Genomic DNA, 19113 nt, shown 5'->3' with positions numbered 1-19113 from the left:
AGGGAGAAGGCGTTGCAAGCTGTCAACTAAGACAGTGCTGGCTAAAAATAGAATCCCAGCTGGTCTGAGTTGTGGAAAGCAAGATCTTGGGCCTTTCTCTCTCATGCCAGCTTTTCCAGGGGGTGGAAGTAGGGTTGCCCATAGCCTTTGTGGCACTCACCACCCCCATCCCCACCATCCCTTCTGAAGGAGATACAGCCTTGATGAGGTTGCCCCACCCTCAGCCCCTCCAGCTGGGGCCTGGACTCCTGCAGATTGTCAGATGGAGGTGGGGAGCTCAGTGGGGGAGGGATCAGTCCAGACTCTTTGCCTGGAGTGTGAGCTTAAGTACAGTGGCCCAGGGCTAGCCGATACCTTAGCACATAGGCACTGAATAACACTATTTCACAAACTGTGCAGTCTATGGGATACTTATACATCCATCACTCCACCCCATGCCCTATCTAGTTGTCAAACGTGCAGTCTTAGGATCCTCCTATCTATTTTCCATCTCTTAAAATCTAACAAAACATTTTATACAGGAAAAATGAGGTGTGAGAGGATGGCCATGCCCCAGGTCCCAGGTGAGTCTCTGGAATGTGCGCCATTAAGTGAGGGTCCTTGGCTTCATGCAGGAAAATAATTCAAACGCAAACTATAGCTGAGTAAAAGTAGATTTTTTTCAGAGAGATGCACGCTCCATAGACTGAGTGTAGACTATCTCAGAAGGCCAGAGAGGCCACAAGGTGTGGGGATGGGTGTTTAAAATAAAAGTAGATACTCACTCCATAGACAGAGTACAGATCATCTCAAAAGGCAAGGGAAAGGCTACAGAGGTGCAGGGTTGTTAGTTTTTATGGGCTCGGTAACTTCATATGCTAACAAGTGGGAGGATTATTTCAACTACTTTGGGGGAGGCGCTGGGACTCGCAAGAACTGGGCCACTGCCCACTTTTTTATTATTTTTTATGGTTAGCCTCAGAACTGTCATGGAGCCTATGGTAGTGCCATTTACCATGCTAATGTACCACAATGAGCATATACTGAAGCTCAAATTCTACTAGAAGTCAAATCTCCCCTCATCATGGGCCTCAAGGTCTGCTGGGAGTTGAATCTCCCGCCATCTTGGTGCTAATTGCTTTGTCATTCTTTTAATGGTCATGCCCTGCCCTCTTCCCTCCTGTCTCATTTTCAAGTCCAGATTTAATACTGCTGTTTCCATGAAGTCCTGCTTGGTCATCCTTATAAAGCCTCTCTGCTCATACTGCTCTTTCCCTTCAGTCATAGTTAGGTGTGTTCCTACCTGATTTCCCATACTGGTCAGAGAGCTGCATGATGTCATGGGAAGGTGACTGAGCCCTAGGCCTAGAAGGTCTTGTGTTGGAGTAGGTAGGGGTGAAACCTAATGCTTCTTGGTGTTGTGTGACAGGAGTTTATATACACCAATTCATTTCATTCTCAGAACTCCTCTACAGAACATTTCTCTTCATCTGACAGAAAAGGACAGTCTACCCCAATGTCATTTACTAGCGATGGAGTGACTAGCTCTGGCTGGTTACTTTCCCTTTCTGAGCCTCAGTTTCCCTCATCTGTCAGTATCCCTCATCTGGGGATATGTCATGCCTTGCTATGCAGTTGTGAGAGTTACATCAGATGCAGCAGCTCTCTCCCCTGGAAAATGGACAAGCTCAGGAAGATTGCTAGAGGCCCTTGCATTCGTACAGTGCTGACACCCACCTCTACATGTAATCCAAAGTCAAAATCATACATTATGTAATCCAGTCCATACATTATGTAATCCAGTCCAATAAATTTTTGCTCTCCTTGTGAGGAGTACTTCAGAGTCTTTTTTTTTTGAAATCTCAAACATTGATTTACTTATTTTAATTTCTTTTACTAGTCATATATGCACATAGTTTAAAGAGTCAACTATTCTACGGCATGAAGACAAACAGCAGTCCCCAGCCCCCTGCCTAGTTTTTCTCCATTGTCCTTTCCCCAGAAAGAATCGCTTTCAGATCTTTTATCCATTTTTTTTTCCAGTATTTATACCCATGTCTTTTAATGACATGCTAATATTACTCCTGGGTTCTGCTGGGCAGGAATATCTATCGACTACCCACCATAGAATATGAGCCCTTAACTCTCATTTCCACCATCAGCCCACCAGACATACACATTCTTGTACCCTCATTTTACCTAGTAAAATCACAACGTAATTTTTGTCATTGTGATATCCAGGAACCAAGGTGATCCCCAATGAGACTCCCCTCCTTGTCTTCCTGACCCTGTGTCGTTGTGTCCCACTTCAACTAGGGCTGATGTGTATAAGCAACAAAATACCAAAATGGGTAATGAAGACAGGACCCCACCCTGCACTTGCAGAGCTTGGCCTGACTCGCCTCCCCTTACTTAATCCCAGCCCTCTTGGATTCCGTCTTTAGCATTTTGGTATTTTTGTTCATCATGGATTTTTTTTGCAAATCATTTTTTTAGTATTGCACTAAAGTATTTTTTATCTTGATCACCACATTTTTTGATGCTCCTTTAAATTTTGTGCCCAAGCAAGAAAGCACCTCACTTTACCTTGGTCCTGCCCCTAACATATCCTAACAGCTTCTTAAGAAAGACTGTATGAGAGGTAAATTTTTGATACCCTTATTTCTATATATGTCTAAGTCCACCTACACAGTGGATTTCTAGTTTGGCTGGATATAGGATTCTAGATGGGAATTTTTTTTACAAATATTTTGAAGATGTTGTTCATTTGAAGACCACAGTCATTTGACTACTGATCCTTTGCTATACGTCATGGCTATCAATTTGGGAATTTTGTTGCTTATACAGGTCAGTCCTACTCACAGTAGGACAGGACTTAGTTTAATAGTGGAGGACCAACAGCTGATTGGAAGTTCTGAGCTGTGGATGGAGTTGTCAATTTGGAGCTTCACTGTTAGGTAATCTGGTTAGGCTGTTTGTTGGGGAACTCCAGATGTCAAGACCTTTGATTCTTTCCTTGTGGGCTGGTCGGATCTCCTAGAGACCTTCTCCAATGTCCTGAAGAGAAGAAAGCTCTGGGTTCCAGCATTTTGGGAGTCAGTGGGAGACCACAGGGTAGGGGTGGGCTGACCAGGCATTTAGTGTGTATATAGGCACTTAAGCTTCTGGTAGTTTTATGGTATCCCTGTCTTCAAGTGGGCCTGAAAGGACCTTCAGTTTTACCTTCTCTGGACAGATCTCCTATCCTCTGTCTGTGAGAAGAGCAGGAGTGTTAGGGAAGGGATCTAGAAGTCTTTTTCTCAACAGCTTTCAACTAATCTCTTATTGTCTCTCTGCCTCAGCTTCCAGAGATATCTTTTATTCCCGGAGATATCTTGAACCACCAATTCCTAGGCCTGTTGAGGATTCTGTCATTTAGTCGTGGCAGTTCTTTCCTTACCCAGAAATGTCTGGTTTCTGCTTACTAAGTCATCAGATTCCTGTCTGTCTATTTTTCAGTTTCCAAAATTTTGTCATTGCCTCTTTTTTTCTCACCATCTTTGAGGACTTTAAACCTTTTTTAAAAATCCCTTTAAACTCAGTTAAGGGATCAGCACCATCCTCAGCGCGGTGCCAGAGTGGTAACAGAGCATAGGAGGTGGGGACCCATGTTATATTTTGGCCTAGGACAGATGAGGGGCTCCTATTCCTTGACTTTCTCTCACTTCCACCCATACTGCAAGTAATGCATTAATTGGGGGGAAAATCCCTTTACTGTACTTTTAGTGGGGTTTAAAAAGAGGGCAAAATGTTATGCCTGTGTTCAAATCTTTACTGGGAAGTGCCCTAGGCCTCTGCTTAGTTTGTTGAATTATCCAGCACCGGATGGGCTGCTTTGGGAGGTGAATTTTGGCCTCTAAGGGAGCAAATACAGCTGGTGCTGATGATAGGATAATTTCACCAGCAGCATATTAAATGCATGCCTCAAATAATCACTTTAATTATGATATTATAATTTCACAGTCATAAAAATAATTATAAAATCAGTTATTCTACAGAGAGAGCATGCTCAAGGAGGACGCTCCCACGCATGAATACTGGGTCCCGCTCGGGTGGTCTCTGCCTGGTCCACGCTGCCTCCCAGTCAGTCGTCTCAAGGGCAGGTCCTGAAGGAGAGACGACCCAAGCCAGTTCTGGAGGACTGTGATGTGTGCCCATGGGAGGTGGTTCAGCGCCAGGCCCTGCCACACACGACACGCAAGACGTCGAATTCCAGTTGGTACCAACCTGCAGGTCACCTTGCTTGGGCGAGCCCGGGGCGGGGGGATGCGATCTGCGCGCTTCTCCGGTGTGCGGCACCGCCCGCCCCCGGGGCCCCGCCCCCGGGACCCCCAGCCTTGGGTACACACGGAGCCGGTGCTCTCCTGCCAGCTTTGAACTTGCGAAGTCTGCCGAAGAGAACCCGCAGCACGCACAGGAAATGGCTGAGGCCAGGAACTGCTGAGACGAGAGGAGGGAGAGAGGCTGGCGCACAGAGGTGTCGCTGGCTGAGACGGGCTTTCGGGACAGGGACGCGACAGAGAGAGGAGGAGGACCTACAAAGAAAAGTGCCTGGGTCGGGAGGAGGGTGAGCAGCTGCTGAGACTCAGGCTGTGGGAAAAGGATGGAAGAAGCTGGTAATGAGAGGAAGGGGCCAGGAAGAGTGTGGGCGGGGAGGTTTGAGCAAGTGATCCACAGGGAGAGGAAGTAGATGGGCAAGAAGAAGAGAGAAAAGTGAAATGGAGGATGGATCTGCTGGGGGGTGGGGGGGGCAGGGGGGATGGAGGATGTAGGAGGAGAGCTCTGAGCTCACTTACTCCAGTGAGGAGGGCCCTCACCAGACAGGAAAAACACGTGCTGCTGTGGAGCCCAGAAGTAGCTGCCTGGGTGAGCCGTGATTCTCATACGTTTTAAAGACTGGCAGGCCTCCCACTCAGCAGGACTTGGAAGACCTGCTGTTAACTATTGGCTTGGGTTGCAATGGTTGTGATCCGGCAAAACGCCAAGTTAATAATCCTACCTCCTCCTCACAGAATGCTTAATTAATCCTTACACCTTCTCTTGTCTTAATCTGATCCCTGCAGCAACGCTAATATCTTGAGATGGTTGCATTTTCCCCGTATTCACAGGCAAAGAAGTTAAAACAGCTGAAATGACTTGCCCAGAGTCACAGATGGGGAAAATGGCTGAGTAGAAACAACAGATTGGTTGTGATTTTATTGAAGCCAGTATCAGCCAATCTGGACTAAAGATCACTGTAGCGGGATGTGACTCAGTGACAAGAGGCAACACAGAGCTGATAACTTGCTGAGCCCACAAAAATATGTCTCCAGACCCCAAAGTCATCCTCTCTTCTTTATCCGGAACGTCCAGAAAGGCAGATGCGCCTCACTTTGGGCCTCTAGTCTCCTGGTCCCTCTATAGCATCTCTGAGAGTCCACAGTGTGGAGCCCTCTCTACCAGGCCTGCCTTTACTCAGAGTAATAATCAGTTTAGAAACTGGGAGCCTGTCTTAGTCCATTTGGGCAGCTCTAAGAGAATATCATAGACTGGATGACTTATAAACAACAGAAATTTATTTTTTACGTTCTGCAGGCTGGGAAATCCAAGACCAAGGTGCTGGCTGGTTTGGTGTCTGGTGAGAGCCTGCTTCCTAGGTAGCCATCTTTTTATTGTAACCTGACCTGGTGGAAGGGGCAAGAGAGCTGCTTTGGGCTTCTTTTTTTTATTAGCACTAATCCCATTTATGTGGGCTCTGCTCAGACGATCTAATCATCCCCAAAGGCCCTCCCACCATCTGATACTATCACCTTGGGTGTTAGGTTTCAGCCTATGAACTTGGAGAGAACACAAACATTCAGACCATAACAGGAGGTATCAAATATGCTCAGGAGAAACTATTGCTCCTTTGTTCTTCAGGAGTGAGGCAGGGCTACAGCCTTCTATCTTGTCTCTTAGACTGGCTTGCCTGCCCTCCCTATTGTTTCAGAGTGTGTTTAACCTTTCTTCTAATTGGTGTGCAGGATCCAAATAACGTAGGTGTTCATTTAATCTACTGATCCTGAACCCAAGGGAGGATTCAGGGACTTTGGAATGGTGAGTAGGGGCCAGCTACCAGAAGGTCTAAGGGAAGAGCTTTCCAGGCAGATGGACTAGGGGAGGAAAGACTCTAGGACAGGAATGACCTTGGTGAGTTCAGAAAACGAGGGTCCCACGAGGCCAGGGAAAGTGACTTGAAATGAAGTAAGAGAGAAAGGCTGGGGTCCAACCACAGCTGTGGGAGTGGGGCTGGGGGAGGACTTTCAGGCCAGGGGTGAAATCTGGGCAGAGTCAGTAAAGGGTTGCCAATCCTGATTTTATGAAAAGAGTGGAGGTCTAGGTGTTATTTTGAACCATTTGGTCAAACTTTTTTCAATATAAAAAAGTATATAAATCTTTGACTGCCAGAGGAACTAAGCATGGTCCCTTAGAGACCCCAACTTAATACTGCAGAGCAGCAGAGGAGCTGAAACAAGGAGACCCGGACCAACCTGGCCGAGCCTCTGACATGAAGCTGGCATGGTGAGAACGGGAAGAAGCACGAAGACCAACAGTTTGCAACACAGAGTGCCCGTGACCGAAGGAACCTCACCAAGAGCCACACCAACCTCTCAAACCCAGAATATAAGCAGCATCTGAGAGATATTTAGGCCACAAACCCAATACAAAGCTGCAGGCTGTCTTTGTAGGCCCCCGTCTGAAGGCTGTAGAGAATAAGCCATGGGCTGAACTGATAAACAAGCTGTGAGGAATGTCACGTAGCTGGCTGGATAAGAAATGGCCTACTGAATGTATCCAGTATGGACAGCTGGATAGGCAATGATGGGTAAGAGCCTCAGAGGAGCACAACCTAAGATAGGCACAGTCGGCACGGTAAGAGATGGCCTACTTGATGAAGTTTCATCATGAACTTTCAAACAATCTGTCCTTGATCATGTAACATCCTGTGCTTACTGCAGGAGCTTGGGGACCTAAATAGCTTAAGATTATTAACATTGTTATAACTTAGATGATATGTGAGGCATCATGCATGTCCTATATAAACCCTTTTCTAAGAATCAATAAACAGAGAACTGCTTTGCTTCTCTCTGCATGGTGTTCATGTGTACATGATATCGCGCCACCGACAGATGGTGGCCCCGACGTGGTATCAGACTCGGCAACACATAAGTGGAACTAGGGAAATTTGGGGGGATTTTTCAGTCTAACAGGCGTGCCAGTAATATTTGGGGCAACAGCTTACTAAGTGACGTGATATCAGCGTGGCGACTACATGTAAGTAAGGGAAAAAATTTATATCGGGGATTTTCAGCCTATCAGGCACACTGCAATGTAACCATGGGACAGCAGCTGACAGTACAGCAGAAGATTTATTTCCATATTCTGTTAAAGGCTGTTTCAAAGCAGGGCACCCTCCCAGGTGCCCCTCAAAAACAAATATAGGAAATCACTGTCAACCGAAGTCCCATCTCACCATTTCTGACCTCATCACAGCTTCCCCCCCAGAGCACAAGTTTAGATCTAATAACTATTGATAATGAGTTGATAAATGACAGTAATAAAACCTACTTAATCTCTACTGGAGTTTGGGGACCTTTACCTTCTGGGTATTTTGGATTGCTAATAGGGAGATCATCTGTAGGCTTAAAAGGGTTAACAGTTTTACCTGGTGTTATTGATAATGATTATACTGGAGAAATTAAAATTATGGTTCATGCCTCTTCTTATTACATTATTCCTAAGCAATCTTGAATTGCTCAAATTATTTTGATACCTATTTACCTGCTCAAAAATTTGCTGAAAATAATAGAGGAGATAAGGGCATCAGACATACAGGACAGCAAGCTTTTTGGACACATTCATTAACCGATAACAGACCTGTTATAACAGTTTCAATACAAGGAAAGCAATTTACAGCGTTATTAGACACAGAGCTGCAGAGAAAAGAAAAACTGTTTGGGCCAAAAAAGAACAATTCCCTTGAGGCTTGGCCCACCTTCTCTGGAGAGAATACTGAGAACCTGAGGTGGGTAAAGGCGATGCTTAGAACAGGAGAGGAAGGAGGAGGCTCATGACGTAAAGCAGGGCTTTAGGAAGGTACTTCTGTCTCCACCACTCTTCTACCTTTGTGCTTTCAGATGGGGGCCTACAGTCTTCAGTGACTTCCCTCTGAGGACTCTGTGAGGCCTCCACCTCTGAGGATGGAGATGCCCCTCCCCATTGTCCTCTCTACAGAAAAACGGGAAATCTTTTATATTGTCAGTGGAACTTTATTACCCACGACCTCAGGGCTTGTTCTCTAAAATACATAGCTAGACTGTATGTATGATGGTAGACGTGGTTGCAATGAAACCATAAATTTCCACTGAAGCATAAAAAATCCTGGAATTTTTTTCATTAGAAACCCGGTAGATTTCAGAGTCCTAATGAGCTTCTGCACAATCCCAGCGTTAACTATTTTACTTGAGAGAAAATGATGATATAAAACTCTTTAATGTTTGTTTTTAAAGGGCTTATTATTTTTTTAAATTATTTACCCCCTCTGCCTGGGGTTTCTCTCCTGTTGCCAGCTCACACCAAGCCACTATCATCTCTCACCAGGATTATTGCAGTAACTAAGTTATCTTTCTGCCTCCATGCTTGTATTCTTACAGGCTGTTCCTCAAACGGCAATCCGAGTGAATCTTCTAAACGCTAAGTCAGGACTTCTTTTTTCCAGTAATGGTAGCTAGGCTATTTCGATCAACCCTCTGGCTGCAAATGACTTGAGAGAGAGAAACTGAATGAAAAATAAGAAACATTGTCTTACGATTAATGGAGAGATGATAAAATAAAAAGGAATAATCATGCTAAAATGTGAAGGGAATACTTAAGAGGAGTAAGAAGGCATTGGAGCTGCTTTCACCCAGAGGTACTTGCATACTCCCCAGATTAGAGTGTTTGGACAGCATCGTGGGTCCCAGTGTACAGAAAGCAAAGCCGGGGCTGGCAAAGCAGGGAGTCTCATAGGAGACTCTGGTGAACAGGCTCTAAGGTATACCCGGTGCCCCTAAGTGTAGGCAGAGAGACCTTTGGCTTTCTTCTAACCCAGAGAACATGGCAAAGTGATGGCATGTCACTCTGGTAACTGTTATGTTACAAAAGTCTCAGTCTTCTTAGTAAACACACAGCAAGTTGCTTAGGGCAGCTTCTAGCAAGAAAGTAAAGCCATGGATTTAAGAAACTCTATGAATCGCAATAAACATAAAAGAATCAACACCTAGAATCATCATAAAGAAATTCTAAAAAAACAAAGGAAAAGAGAAAAGCTTCAAATCTGCTAGAGAAAGGATAAATTATGTTTAGGAAAGTTACATGGTACATGGGAGACAATAAATATTTATTAAATGAATAAACAAGCACACTATATTTGGGAGCTTTTCTGCCTACTAGCTCTATGACATGTCTCATTTGACCTCTTGAAACTGTCTCTTAACGTACAGAACATGGATAACAAAACCTACTTTATAGGGGAACTCGTCAGGATTAAGTTCATATTGAGCTTACATAGAACACCTAACAACTCCTAGACTGTATTAGCACTCCTGGGCCGATTCTCTCCCAAATTTGGGTTTGGGGCCTGTTCTATGCAAATTTACTCTCTAATCTAGGTCTCCAGCCCAGGCTTTCTTCCCAGTTCCAAACATCCACACTGAAATACTTCTGTATCTAAAACACACTTCCTTCCTTCACTTTTAAAGGGCTGGAGGCTTCAGAAAAACAAGTCTTATTGCAGTAACACCTGTTCAGCCACAGGGAAAAAAAAAATAGGTGAATGAGTAAACATCCAGCCTAGAGTGCACCTGCTAATTCCCTGACCTAAATTATACTCAGTGGTATTTTCTGAAATTCTGACATAAGAATTACCTGGGGCAATTGTTAGTAATACAATTTTTGCTTCTCTTCACCTGAACAATAGGATTCTTTAGGTTTAAGGGAAAACCCAAGGATCTGACTTTTTAACAAGCACCCAGGTGACTCTCACCTTTATGGAATAGTGGAAATACGTCTAGGAGGTGAGAATTGCAATATTGGCCAAGGCACTGATGAATGTGAGTGAATTGGTAATTCCTGCTATAGGAAAAGGAGGGAAGAAACTACAGATCCAGACCAGAGGCTGGATCTGTGAACGTGGATGCAAAATGGCTGATGTCTGGACAGGTTCCCGAACTTTTGAAGACATAGGCATACATAAAACATCTTAAGGCCAACATACTCTGCTCCCATCGGATGGGCACTAATGGACAAGATAGGGCCTTTGACTATGGGGACCTGGGAAAGCTTTGTGGAAGAAGTATGCTCTGAGTTAGACCTCTCTCTAGAGCTTTAGAATTTTTTCAGGCAAATAGGAAAAGGAGATGGAATTCCAGGAACGGAAAATAATTTTCAGCAAAGTAAGAAAGGTAGAAAATGCCCATGTTGGTTTTAGTAAAAGCAGGAAAACTGAGCTCTTCCTTCCATACCTTCAAGGGAATGACTGTGCCAAAAGGCTGGGAGGTATAGAGGGCCAGGGGGACAGGGGTTGGGGGGAGTGGACAGTTTGAAGATGTAGAAGATCTGGCCAGATTAAGGGAGAGAATGAGTGAGAAGAAGAGGCAGACACCTTAAAAACTCTCCTGTGAGACTGGGAGCCTCAGAGACAGAGAAAGCCCAAGATCAGTTAATCCCCACACCTTCAGGGATCACGTTCTGACTTCATAGCCGACTGACAGACCCTGAAACTTTTGCCCACAAAGGCCAAAACCCTTGCTCATTGACCCCAATCACGTGTAGAGACCCTAAGATTCCCTCCTGAGACTTTAAACACTTACCTGCCTGCTCTGATCCCTGCCTCATTCCAGCATCATTCATTTGTTCAAAAGTTCTGCTTGATCCTGCATCAGAAACATGTTCTTTTTTTTCATCTGCAATTTCCTCTGCCCCAAAAGATCTTTCCCCTCCTCTTCATTTGATTAACTTGTTATATTCATTTGGTGGGTGTCTGTTTAAATATTTCTCACTCAGAGGCATCTTTTCCTACTCTTGTAGTCTGAACTGTCCTCCACCCAGTATCTCTTACTCACCCTTTGAATTTCTTCATAGCACCTACAAGTACTTAAGGTGACGCTTATTCGTGTTTGTGGCTCGCTTCCTTCACACAGTACACTCCATGACCCCAGTCTGTTTCCCTCACCACTCTTGGCTTGGTACCTAGCCCAGAGCAATCTTTCACCATTAAGATTTCTCTTAAAAAAGAGGGAGAGAAAGGGGTTGTGGCCTTAATGACTGTTAACCTGAGGTCTTGGCACACGCCCTTCTCCAAGATCCTCTGCATCCTCAAGACCCTAACGCCTTTCCTGTTTTCTCCTTCAGAGCGTGTGCTCGGGTTCAAATCCTGATGACAGTATTCACTAGCTGTGGTTCATTCAATAAATTGTCTACACTGTTCAAATCTCAGTTTCCTTTTCCTATAAAACTGAAATGGTAAGAGTTCTGACCTCATAGCTTTGGGAGGAGGATTATGAAAGAATCTCTGTAAAGCGTCTAACAGTTACCAGGAAAACAGTGACTGATAAACTGTTTGCTGCCATTATTGCCGCTGCCAATAACTAATCACCTCCAAGATTCAAGCTATTGGGTTTTTTTTCCATAAGAAAGTTCTCATTGTATTAATACATATATATAAATAAATCTTACAAAATAAATCCTCACTTTATTACTATATGTAAAAGATCTTACAAGTCAATAAGGAAATACAGCAGAAAATTGGGCAAAGTTTGCAAACATGCAAATTCACCAAAACAAAAAAGATTCAAAAAATTTAATATGTATTATTGGAGTAGAGAGAAGAAGAGAAAGAGACAAAGCCTGGCTCTCAGATACCTCCCACACCTTCCCTCTTACAGTTTTCCCCTCTAGTGTCAGGAAAGAAGGAAAAGCCAAAAGGCAAGTGCCTCCTTCCACGATGGGGTGATGCTGTGTTACCTTCTCTGCAGGAGGTTCCTGCTTCTCTGGGTACCACAGCACTGGCTCTTGGGGAGCACACATCTGGTTCTTTGGCAGTCACATATTTCTCTGCCTCTCATCATGCCCCTGAGAACCCTCCTGGCCAGAAATGTAATTGTGGGGATCGCCAGTGACATCCCATGCATGCGCTCCATGAGCTCCCATGTGGCTCTTGCCCTTGTTTTCTTCACTGGAGCACTTCCCCTGCCCCAGGACACCGCTGTCTTCTGCTGCCAGGATTTCACTTCCCAGGAGCCATGATGCTTCCCTCCAATTGTGGGGAGGACACCCTATCCCTGACTCTGTGCCACAGACTTAATATGAGTAAGACAGTACAGTTCTCATAAGGGGATTCTGCAGTGGACTCCTCTAAGGAGATTTAGTTGCTAAAGAATCTAAAAGGCCTCCCCAGGGGAGAGGGGGTGGGAAGAGACAGACTGGGAGTTTGAAATTTGTAGATACTGACAGGCATATGCAGAATAGATAAACAAGATTATACTGTATAGCACAGGGAAATATATGCAAGATCTTGTGGTAGCTCACAGCAAAAAAGAATGTGACAATGAATATATGTTCATGTATAACTGAAAAATTGTGCTCTACACTGGAAATTGACACAACATTGTAAAATGACTATTAACTCAATTTTTAAAAAAGTAAAATAAATAAATAAATAATTTTTAAAATTTTAAATAATCTTTAAAAAATAAATAAATAAAAGGCCTTCCCTGGAAGTGGTCCTAGAACAGGACCTGGGGAGAGTATTGAACTTACAATCCTCCATTCCACCTTCATTCCATTTTTCCTTCTTTACTATCTATTTTTCAGTGTATTCCCTTCTTAACGCGTGATTCAGCATCCTCTGAGAGGTTGTTAGAAATGAAGAATCTCAGGTCCATCCCCAGACCTTCTCAATCAGAACCTGTGTGTTAACAAGATCCCCAGGTAATGACTATACACATGAAGGTTTGAGAAATTCTGTTAAATGGGACAGAATTTTTGAATTCTCCCACTCGAGTTATTTATATCCAAGTTCATTTTTAGCCCCCAGAGCTCCATTTCCCCCTTTTTGCATATGCTGCTGACTGTACAGGCATTCCTTGGCGGCTGAGCTAGTCAGCCCATAGAGTCTCCCATAGCAGTTCTGCAGGGATTCTATGCAAGCCGCCTTATGTCAGTTCACTGTAGACTCACTAATATTGATAAAAAATATAATAACCCAACCCAGTATGACAGGTTATCATAAAGAGATAAATGGTAGATTTTGAAGGAATGTTGAAATTATCTGCACCTGTAACTACAAAATACTTTCTATTTAAGATATTTCAATATATTATGGAGGAGAAATTATTATGATGCACCTACTTTGTTAGTTAACAAATACACACATTTGCTGTGCTGAGAAATAAACAGCACTACTTACATTGAAATTGTCCATGTACACGGTCCTTGAAGGTAATTCTCTCCTCAGCCTATAACTTACATCAAAGATCGGTTTGAGTACATTATTGCTCTCAGCAGAGAGGTTGACAAGGGCCCTCGCTGGTGTTCACCTGTCACTGTAAGGTGGAGGGTCTGCAGAATTCACAGGAAGGTTCTTTGGCTTACTTCCTGGGATGGAAATTGCACAAAATACAAACAACTGCCTTGTGAGTGAGTTTTTTAGAATTCATTGCATCTTCCTTGTGATTTGATTTCTCCAGGGTTTTGACCAGCTGAATGAACCACCACTGATTTCTTTTTTCCTCCTCTGATTAAAAAAAAAAAAATCCCTCAGCTCTAAAACTTTCTGACTGATGAATCCCACAGAATACTCAATATAAGAAGCCAATGCTAGAAAACCCTCAAAAAAAGGTGAAGTGTTCCTATTATTTTCCTGCTTGGCTGCTGTGTTCTTTGCAGTTGACCTGTTTCTCAGAGCCTGCAGGGTCTTTTTCTGGCTAGGATAGCCTGGGAATGGAAATTTTCAAAGTCCTGTAGAGTCCCATTTTAGGAGGATATCGGTTGGCTTACTAGAGGGTGGGAAAGAGGCTGCCTTCTTTGGAGGAAATGTGTACAGCCGTTATGTTAAAAAGGTGACATTTCATTGGGTGTGCTCCTAAAGCAACTTTTTTCCTCCTCCCTGTGTTCAGGGGCTAGTTCCTTTCTTTGCCCTGAATGAAATCTCAGGTGCGTCCCTATAGCTTTTCCAGACACTCATAGAAAAATACGCAAGTCCTCCCACCAATTTTAGTCATAAAACAGTAGTTTCAGTCATTAAAATGTCCAGCACATATAATAGTTAAAACTCTGAACTTTAAGACAAATATTTCTCCTTTCTCTGCTTCCCCAGCCCAGGTTCATTCAGGCTGGAAGCCTGAAGTAAGGAGAGGGAAGTAGGGGCCCAGGGGGCAGGGTCCGCACAGCCGTCTTCTTTGTTTTCCCACTTAATGCTTGTACTCCTCCAGACCCACTCCCTCTAGGGCTTGGGTTCAACAGACTTGGGGGTGAAGGTGGGAGGAGGGAAGTGTGAGGGGAGGAAGGGCCTTACTTTAGGGGAACTCACTTTAAGGGAATTCCCTTTAGGGGAATCCCACCTGGTGGTGGTGGTCCAGGATTTTGATGGGCATTCACTACGAGCTCCTCTCTCGGGGCGCTTTGGTAGGGCCCTTGGAAATGGCTCCATTGAAAACACTGGACTACAACATGACCCGTGCTGGCCACGTGCTCCACTGGCTTCTGCGTTTGATTCCAAGCTCCTGTTGCCTAGCAGCCTCTAGCCGCAAGCCCACTTAGGCAGGGGCTCCTTGGAAACAACTCTCAAGGTCATGCTCTCCCTTCCCCGATCAGTTCCAGGAGAAGCATGCTCTGCTGTTCTGTATTTAGTGGTTTATGCATTCCTCCTCATCCTAGCACCCAACTCCAGCCACAGCTTTGGCCTTTAATCCTCTCCAGCATGGGTCAGACACAGTTGCTTTGGTCCTCTCAGTTCAAAGGGACATGGTTTTCCCACTGACAGTTCAAAGCTCCTTCTCGCGAGATTTGAGATGAGGAGGGGCTCAGTCTCCTGTAATGGAAGGAGGTGGGAGGGAAATCCACAAGGCTTCAACCATTTTTTCCAAAGTATCTTCAACTTCTTTGACCTCCAACCTTGAGGGGTTGAAGGGTGGGTGTTAATCTAAGGGCCACAAAACTATCTCCAACTAGCTCCTCCTTGCCTAGCCTACGAAGGTGAGCTCAAAATCCGCTTTGAAGTAAGGCCACCTACTACTTACTGTTTGTTGTTGTTTTTTTTCCCCTTGCTTTTGGGCCTCAGCTGCATCAAGGTGAAACAGGAGGGAGGGGGCAGGACACAGCCAGAAAAGTTAATTCCCAATAGACCCTGAGGCCCACGATAGTGGGAGATTCAACCTCCAGTGGACCTTGAGCTTCATTGTGCACATTGTAATGTACTAGCCTGGTGAATGACACACCCACAGGCATCAGGACAGTTCCCAAGCTAACCACGAAAGTTCAAAGAGAGGGCGGTGGCCCGGTTCCTACAGAGCCCATTTTAACATCATGTCCTGCTTTCTAGCTACACTATGCACCCACAAAGTTTCATTTTAAAGTCCTCGGAGGAGGAAGAACCTCTACCTTTTTTTGAGCATTATTTTAGACATATAAGTGACAGACTGCCTTCTTTTTTTTTTTTTCTTTCTGTCCTTATTAACAGTTTATTACAGTATATTTTTATGAGAATATCTTTTTTTTAACCGTTTAGAAATGAGATGGGGCAATTCACCATGACTCTGAGTCAAAAAGAATTTTTACAGAGAAGTAGAGGAAGCCTGTTGTTTTTCTTGTTGAAAGAAGTTTAAGGCAAAGCTTTTAGATCTCTGGATGTTTTCTTTTTACATTGGAAAAAAATTGGGGAGCTTTTAAACAAAGTTTAAAAAAATTTTTTTAACCTTTAGTTTTTCACATCAGGGTCTCTGAAGCATGGGAGAAAGGCTATTTTTCTTCCCCATGTGTAGCCTAGGTGGTGAGTGCTAGGTAGGAGTGCCTGGTCTGATTGAATAAAAGCTGTGGAATGTTTGGGTTTGGGGAAGGGTGGTAAACATATACCAGAGCAATAAAGTGGAGCCTGGGAGTGACTGGATTACAGATAGTTCCAGTAGGACCTTATCTTTCCAGGAGAGAGAGTGACATCTGCATCTCAACCTTTGTTGTTGTTGTTGTTGTTTGGGGTGTGTGTGTGTGTATAATTATTGAGGTATAATCTGTTTACAATGTTGTGTTAGTTTCTGATGTACAGCACAATGCTTCAGTCATATATGAATATACATACATTCGTTCTCATATTCTTCTTCACCGTTTTAAGTTACTACAAGATACTGAATATAGTTCCCTGTGCTATACAGTATTAACTTATTGTTTATATATTTTATTTTTATTAGTTAGTATCTGCAAATCTCAAGCTCCCAATTTATCCCTTCCCACCCTCTTCCCCCACTGGTAACCATAAGTTTGTTTTCTGTGTCTGTGAGTCTGTTTCTGCCCTGTAAACAAGTTCATTTGTCTTTTTTTTTTTTTTAGATTCCACATATAAGTGATATCATATGGTATTTTCTGGTTTGATAGTTTTCTTTTGTATTAGCTTGGTTTCTTTTTGGGTTTTGTGACTCTATTATATGCTTCTGATTTGTGGTTACCCTGTTTTTCAAGTATCTTAACCCCTTACTATATTTGCTTTAGATTAGTATTCATGTAGACTCAAACACATCTTAAAAAGAATGAAGAAATAAAAACAAAAATGAAAACAAAAAAGAAAAAGGAGAGAAAAAGGTCTATATTTTCTTGCCCTCCTCTCCCACCTTTTACGATTTTGATATCTTTTTTTTTTAACATCTTCATGTTTATTCTCTTGCAACTCATTGTATTTATTGCCTTTCCAGTTACAGTTTTCTCCCTTCTATAGCATCCTGCTTCTTTTCTATTTAAAGTAGAACTTTCAAAATATCTTTTAGGATAGGTTTAGTATTGCTGAATTCTTTTAGTTTTTGCTTATCTGTTCATCGTCAAGTGCTAGGGCCCACCATACCGAGCAGCGAGCTTGCAGCCACACGCCTGAATCTGTGGTGCACCACAGGGTCAGCGCAGACCCCGGCCTGCTTCCGCATACGGTACACAGGCCTGTTGTAAATACCCGTACTCACCACCGCTGTGTGCCAGAACTCCACTCACTGCCTGTTCGTCCCAGAGGCGCGGGTCCACAAAGGGTCCAGAGACAGCAAATCCACCCTCTCTGCTTGGGGCTGTAAACAAATCTCAGTCCTGCCTGTGAAGTTGCAGGGCCACTGGGTATGGATTCAGCTTTTAGCCCCACCTCCGCGCAGTAGTGATGGCTGTGACGGAGCCCCACATCTCTTCTCGCGAGGACACACCAACAATGGCGCCAAGGAGAGACAGCAGCGATGACACAGCTGTGTTGCACTCCTCCACACCCATGCACACCAGCAGTGGTGCTTTTTTATGGGAGTCCCAGGCTGTTCTGTTCCATACACAGCCTCCAGCCAGACCTCACACTGCCCTCCAATCCCCTGAGGCTGCTTCTGTGCAGTGGGCCCCAGCCCTGTGCCCGGGCTCGTCACCGATCTCCAGCAGCCAGTCCCAGCATGCCCCTGCCAGCTTCATATAACTGGAGGATTCCTATCTCAGTTCTAAATAAAAATTCCTCCCATCTCTGCCAAATGCATCTCAGACTGGACAGGCTGGACCAAACAGAATAGTGATTGCTGATACTGTATTAAGGTCCAGCCTATCATATGTATGTCTAGTGTGAGACCATAAGACTACTTGATATGAAGAAAAAGTTAAAGAGACTTTCCTCAAAGAATACTTCAAACGTTCCAAAATATTTCAACATCTTACAGCAGTCTACACGGAAAAAGGCCAACTGGGATGGCTTACTCATGAGATTTCCAAATGCAGTGAGGCACCTGCGTCTTCCAAGTTGAGAGTGCACACTGCCGCAATGAAGGACATCCCTTGGACATGACCAACATTGGATCAGTAACATGAATATGCTCCTGTAGAAGACATTTTGATACAGACTATCCTTCTGAAAGATGTAGAGAGACAGAAAGACATAGGATATGTCCAGCTTAATTCTAGACCAGCACCTGGACCATCAAAAGATACAAATTCTGTATCATAGAGAATGTTATGTTTAGAGAGAACTTGTTTCATTGAAGCTTTCCCACGATTTCTTTCCTCTCGGGAGGAATACTGCATAAAGTTCAGGAGCAATATTTAGTCCACTTACTACAGCTAGACTCCAAGCTTCACCTTTTTCCTACAATGAATTACTTCCCAGTTGGGCAGTATTTCACTGGCTCAAATTACCATTGCATTTGCAATATTTTCTTCATAATTTTTTTTAATATACTGCTTTAATTCCTCAATTTTAAGATTCAGCTCAAAGGTCTCATGTTCTTGTCAGTGAGGTTAAATCTTCTTCCACAGATTTGGCAGGAAAATTTTCTTGGAGTAGGCAAAGATCTCAACAGGACCCAAAAGCAATCATCAATCATATGATGGCCCATCCTCAAGAATCAGAGTGGTGGTAGAAGGTGGCTCAAATTCAAAATTCTTCTGTCTCAAAGACTGAAGCGGTGATTTATAGGTCCTCCTGTTGGTGCTTTGTTTTCCTGCTGAATGGTTTTTTGGATTTTCTGAAGTTTCTCTCTGGGAGGGACTTTATCAAATCATTTCCAATCAGGAGCACTGTGGACAACTGATCTGGGCTCCTTTTATACTTTTTGGAAATGGTTTCAGATAAGCAGGAGCAAGTAGCGGGGCACTCTGGAAGAGGAGGGAGAGAATCACGCCCTCTGACTCCCAGCTGCTTCAAGTTCATGGTCTTTGGTTTCTGCAGCCTCCAGGCAGCTGCTTTACAGAGGACAGGCTGCCCATACCAGCAGCGGCCTCATCACCCAGCCCCTATAGGTAGACATGACGGCAGGGACAAGGGAAGAGGCTCCCTGCCCACCTGGGGGAACTGTTGCTGGTGCCTGACCAGTCACTTTCAGG

The sequence above is a fragment of the Camelus ferus genome, chromosome 10, assembly GCF_009834535.1.
Source record: "Camelus ferus isolate YT-003-E chromosome 10, BCGSAC_Cfer_1.0, whole genome shotgun sequence".
Taxonomy (NCBI): Eukaryota; Metazoa; Chordata; class Mammalia; order Artiodactyla; family Camelidae; genus Camelus; species Camelus ferus.
This window is presented reverse-complemented; position numbering follows the sequence as displayed.